The sequence below is a fragment of the Theropithecus gelada genome, chromosome 6, assembly GCF_003255815.1.
Source record: "Theropithecus gelada isolate Dixy chromosome 6, Tgel_1.0, whole genome shotgun sequence".
NCBI lineage: Eukaryota > Metazoa > Chordata > Mammalia > Primates > Cercopithecidae > Theropithecus > Theropithecus gelada.
In genome coordinates this window covers 106,809,944-106,816,272 of record NC_037673.1, presented here as the reverse complement: position 1 = coordinate 106,816,272, position 6,329 = coordinate 106,809,944, and the positions used below count along the sequence as shown (strand labels likewise).

General features: G+C 37.5%; 1 pseudogene across 1 annotated transcript; it reads left to right on the top strand.

The window, feature by feature from the left end:
• Window positions 1-320: 320 nt before the first annotated feature.
• On the top strand, window positions 321-1,630 carry LOC112626713 (annotated as a pseudogene). Its single transcript, XR_003119948.1, has one exon. The product of XR_003119948.1 is annotated as a KICSTOR complex protein ITFG2 pseudogene (transcript).
• The last annotated feature ends 4,699 nt before the right edge of the window (window positions 1,631-6,329 follow it).

The following is a 6,329-nucleotide window of genomic DNA, read 5'->3' as shown; positions in this document are numbered from 1 at the left end:
GATTTTTTGTTTCTTTGTCATCCCTGATTGCTCTGGCTAGGACTTTCAGTACTGTGTTGCAAGAGTAGGCATCCTGGTCTTATTCCTGATCCTAGAGGGAAAGCTTTCAACTTTTCACCATTGTGAAAAATATTAACTGTGTTTTTTTTCGTATGTGACCTGTATCATGTTGAGGTTATTTTCTTCTGTTTTGTTGAGAGTTTTTATTATGAAAAAGTGTTGAAATTTGTGTCTTTCATGCCCACAGACGGAGATGGATGTTGTGAGTGGTGGTGGGCTACACAGACTGTGTGGTGCGAGTTTTCTGCTGGGAGGAGCTAGGTGAGGGTCCTGAACATCTGACCGGGCAGCTGGCGTCCCTCAAGAAATGGATGCTGGAGGGTCAGGTGGACAGCCTGTCAGTGACTCTGGGGCCACTGGGTGTTCCTGAACTGATGGTGTCTTAGCCAGGCTGTGCTTATGCAATTCTACTGTGTACGTGGAAAAAGGACACAGGGTCCTCTCCTGCCTCTGAAGGGATCATGGATGGCAGTAGGGAGGCCCCAGCTGCCCGAGATGTGGTGCTGCACCAGACATCTGGCCGTATCCACAACAAGAATGTCTCCACTCACGTAACTGGCAACAACTTTCAAGGCCATGGCACTGAGAGTGGTGGCTCTGGCGTCTTTGCCGTGAGCACACTGGATGGGATGCTGAAGCTCATGGAGGAAGCAGACAGGCTGCTGTGGTCAGTGCAGGTGGATCACCAGCTTTTCGCCCTGGAGAAATTGGATGTCACCGGCAACGGGCATGAGGAGGTAGTCACATGTACCTGGGATGGACAGACATATGTTATTGATCACAACCGCACTGTCATCCGCTTCCAAGTGAATGAAAATATCTGTGCCTTCTGTGCAGGCCTGTATGCCTGCAGGGGGATGCAACAGCTCCTGTCTCATATATGTCACTTTCAACCAGAAGATTTATGTGTACTGGGAGGTGCAGTTGGAGTGGATAGAGTCTACCAATCTTCTGAACAACTGGAGACCAGGCCCGAGTACCACAGCCTGCTGCAGGAGCTGGGCGTGGATCCTGACAACCTCCCTGTGGCTCATGCCCTGCTTCACCAAACTCTCTGCCATCTGACCAACCATCACAGTTGTGTTCCCTCAAGCCTCCAGGATCCCACCTAGCTGTACTTGCCTCATAGCTGATGAAGGATTCTTCTGAACCCCTACCCTACCCCGTCAAGGTATGTGTTATATTGGCAGGATAGGGAATATGCATTACAGAAGTACAGGATTTGACATTGGGCATGAAAGATGGCGCAGCCCTAGGGTGACCACAAGCTATACACCTCACGGTCTTTTTGATGAAAGAAGAGACAAGTTGACCCTCTGCCCATTTTCTTATGGACCTCACCCTTCACACCAGCAAGGTCATAGGACTGTGGCCTTTTTCCAAATCATCTGGGACATGTCCTGCTCTCCACTTGCACTGTGTAGGAAACAGAGACTTGTTTGTGTGTCCCCAATACCCATAAGGAAGCCAGGCCTTAGGCCCAGGGGAGCAGTGGAGGTAAGGGCTCCACCCCATCTTAAGCTCTGTCTTTCATGGCACAATTCCAAGTTCTTGTTATTAGTAATTGTTAAAGGAACAGCAAATGTTTTGTTTTTAGGGCTCTTTCAGCACAATCTACAGTCTGGTCTTACTTATGTTCCTAGCAACCCTGAGATGACTTTCCTCCATTTACCAAAGCAGCTGGGTCAGTGCTTTCTCATGTTGCCATATTCTTCAGGTATTAGCTTCAGAAGCCCTGTTCCCATTTTTCCACCCACCCATTCCCCCATAAAACACCTTATTATCTGTAAGACAATAGACATGTAAAATGTGATGCCAATTTATGATCCAGACCACAATCAGAATTATATCTTGGGCCATTAAAAAAAGAGAAATTTGTCAAATGCTTTTTCTGCATTTGTTGAAATGATCACGTGTTTTTGCCCTTCATTTTGTAATGTGGCATATCACATTTATTGATGTGCATATGGTAAAACTATTGTTGCATTCAAGAAATAAATCTTTTGCTTTTTTTTTTTTGAGATGGAGTCTCGCTCTATCACCCAGGCTGGAGTGCAGTGGCACGATCTCGGCTCACTACAACCTCTGCCTCTCAGGTTCAAGCAATTCTCCTGTCTCAGCCTCCCGAGTAGCTGGGACTACAGGCACCACCACACCCAGCTAATTTTTGTACTTTTTAGTAGAGGCGGGATTTCACCACATTGGCCAGAATGGTCTTGGTCTGTTGACCTTGTGATCCGCCCGCCTCAGCCTCCCAAAGTGCTGGGATTACAGGCGTGAGCCACAGCGCCCAGCCCTAAGAAATAAATCTTACTTGGCTATGGGGTATGCCTTTAATATGTGGTTGAATTTGGTTTGCCAGTATTTTGTGGAGGATTTTTTTTTCATCTTTGTTAACCAGACATACTAACCTGTGGTTTTCTTTTTTTAATATCTTTTTTTTTTTTTTTTTTTTTGCCTGGTTTTAGTATCAGGGTAATGTTGATCTCATAAAATAAGTTTGAAAGTGTTCTATGTTCTTTAATTTTTAGGAAGAATTGAGAAGGATTAATGTTAAGTTTTTAGATGTTTGATAGAATTCAACACTTGAAGTCATCTGGTCCTGGGTTTTGTTTTTATTAGAAAGTTTTTGGCTACTAATTCAATTTATAGGTCTGTTCAGATTTTCTATTTATGTATTATTCAGTCTTGATAGGTTATATGTTTCTCATAATTTATGCATTTCTTCTAGGTCATCCAATTTGTTGGCATATAATTGTTCATAATAGTCACTTATGGTCATTTTTATTTCTGAGACATCTGTTATAATATCTCTACTTTCATTTCTGATTTTATTTGTTGGAATCCCTCTCTTTCTTAATCTAGCTAATTATTGGTCAATTTTGCTTATCTTTTAAGAAAGGCAAATCTTATTTTGTTGCTATTTTCTATTATTTTACTGTTCTCTGTTTTATTTATTTCTACTTTAATCTTTATTATTTCTCTCCTCCTACCTTTGGGCTTAGTTTGTTTTTCTGGTTCTTTGAGGTATAAAGTTAAGTAGTTTATTTGAAATCTTTCTTCTTTTTAATATAGATGTTTATTGCTATAAATGTCCTGTTAGTACTGCTTTTGCTGCATCCTATAAGTTTTGGTGTGTTATGTTTTTGTTTTCATTTGCCTCAATATATTTTTTACTTTGACTTTTGATTTATTCTTTGAACCATTGGTTATTCAAGAGTATGTTTTAAATTTCCACATATTCATAGATTTTTCAGTTTCCCATCTGCTATTAATTTCTAGTTTCACTCTATCATGATCAGTAAAGAAACTCAGCATGATTTGACTCTTCATAAATCTGTTAAGACTGGTTTTGTTACCGAACATGATCTATCCTGGAGAAAATTGCATGTGTACTTGGGAAGAATGTGTATTCAATTGCTGTTGTGTGGAATGTTCTGTATATGTATATCAGGCCCATTTAGTCTAACATGTTGTTCAAGTCCACCTGTATCCTTATTGATTGTCTAACTCTTCTACCCATTATCGAAAGTGGAGTACTGAAGTCTCCTATTATTATTGTGTTTCTGTATTTTCCCTTTTATTTATGTCCATATTTGCTTTATATATTTAGGTGCTCTGATGTTTAGTGCATACATATATATGCACATATATTGTATATGCATATATATATATGCACACACATAATTGTGATATCTTCCTGGTGACCCTTTTATCATTTTATATTTTCCTCTATCTTGAGACAGTTTATGACTTAAAGTCTATTTTGTTTGATATAAGTATAGCCACCATGCTTTCTTTTGGTTATTATTTGCATAGGATGTGTATGTGTATGTATATGTGTGTGTGTATATATACACCTGTGTATGTATATATATGTGTGCATATATATACATGTGCACACAGACACGCACATATTTTTATCTTTTCAATTTTAGCCTATGTGTCTCCTAAAATCTCAAGTGAATCAGTTGAGCACAGCATACAGTTGAATTTTTTTGTCTACCCATTCAGTTACTCTGTCTTTTGATTCAAGAGTTCATTCCATTAACATTTCAAGTGAGTATGAGAGAATAACTAACTGTTGCCTTTCTGTTAATAGTCTTCTGTTTTGTGATTCTTTTGTACCTTTTCTTCTCTTGCTGTCTTCCTTTATGTTACATTGAGTTTTTGGGTATTGACACGCTTTGATTTCTTTCTCCTTTATGTAGATATTTTTTTTTGTGGTTACCACCGGGCTTACATAAAACAACTTATTATTATAACAATCTGTTTTAAACTGTAAACAACTCAACTTCAATCACATATAAAACTCTATACTTTAACTTCTCTCCTTCATACGTATACTTTGTTATTATTGTTAGAAGTTACCTTTATTCATATTCTTTTAATGTATTTTTATTTATTGTGATTTTTAATACTTTTGTCTTTTAACTTTTATACCAGAATTAAAAGTGATTTACCTGCCACCATTATGATATTATAGTATTCTGTATTTTTCTTTATATCCACTTCTTTCACTAAGTTTTATACTTTTACATACTTTCATATTTCTCTTTGACATCCTTTCATGTTAACTGAAAGAGCTCCCTTTAGCATTTCTTTTAAGGTGGATCTAGTGATGATGAACTTCCTCAGCTTTTATTTATCTGGGAAAATCTTTATTTCTGCTTCATTTTTGAAAGACAGTTTTTCCAGCTATAATATTCTTGGTTGTCAGGTTATTATTTTTTTTCTTTATTTTAACATTTAAGTCCCACTTTCTTCTGGCCAGCAATGTTCTGCTGAGAAATCCATGGGAGGTTTATGGTGCTGTTGTAATATGTGACAAGTTGCTTTTCTTTCGCTACTTTCAAAACTTTGTCTTGATTGTTGCCAATTTTAATGTTTTGGTATAGATATCCAAATTTTAACGTGTCTTGGTGTGGATTTTTTTGAATTTATCTTGTTTGTTTCCTGAATTTGGATGTGTTCTTTCTGCATAAAAATTACTTGGGCAATGAATTTCATCATAAGTGCTATTGGTAAATGTTTGCTATATGATAACTTTTCATTAATTATGGTAGACAAAATATAAACTTTTTTTTCTTTAAAAGAGGGAGATATACAGGGAATATAACGATTTCATCCATTTAGTAATGCTTCTTGATAGGTATTGTCAGTGGGCATTGAATAACACAAACTAGAACACTTTTTTTATAGATTGATAAAAAAAAGAACCCCTGGGCTTGGTACTAAAGCAGTCCAAAATTTAGATGTCAGGTAGATAAGATGTACCAATAAAGGAGCTTGCTTGGGGTTGCTACTGATAGTGGGAAAACACAAATGCTGTATCATCACAGAATAGATGGAGGAATTGGTCAACTAAGTGAATTGCTATTGAATAAATTTAAAAATATCATCATTTGGATTGCTAACGTGAAGGTTGTTGATAATTTTGATGAGAAGTCTGAAAGAGCATTGGGGATGGAAGACCAACTGCAATGGCTTAAGAGTGAAAGTTACGTAGAAAAGTAGACAGAGAGTATAGAAAAGTTTATAATGTTTTTCCATGAAGAGAATTGAGAAATGAGTAGGTAACTCCAAAAGATATGAAGTCAAGTGAGTGTGTGAGTGTAGTTGTGTGCTTGTTAAGACAAAAGTGTACAAACTGATGATAATGATCCAGTAGAGAGAGTGCAATTAAACATTCATTAAAGAGTGGCCGACTTTTCAGAGAGAAGATAAGTCTGCGGAGGGACCCCTAGGGGAAGTTATGTGTTTTAATGACAGGAAGGACTTATCTTCTGTTGAAACTGGGGGAAGGTCAGAGAAGATAGGCACAGATTCAGATTGGTTTATAGATTGGTGTTAGTAACATGACAAAGCTGTTGTCTAACAGGTTGCTTTTTCTTTCAGTGAATCACGAGATTAGCTTCAGATCCTAGCCTGCAAAATCCAAAGTAAAATTCTCACCATCGGGTTATCTGTAAATTTGATGAGCACATATCCAATTCTTTTCATTCAGAAACTGGTTTTAAGGGCCTACTATGTGCCAAGAACTGTGTCAAGCTCTTCAGATTAAAACTGAATATGACATATTCTTCTCTTTCTGATTGTAAAGTTCCATGGCATAAAAAGTCATTTTGGTGTATTCAGTTACCATTTAAAGGGTTTTACTTCCTTCTGGGTACTGGACCTGAAAATAAAGTATATTGTGAGCAGGAAAATGGTGGTGTCCTACTTAAGATCCTTTTGATCACAAATAATCAATAAAACAAGCTGGTTTA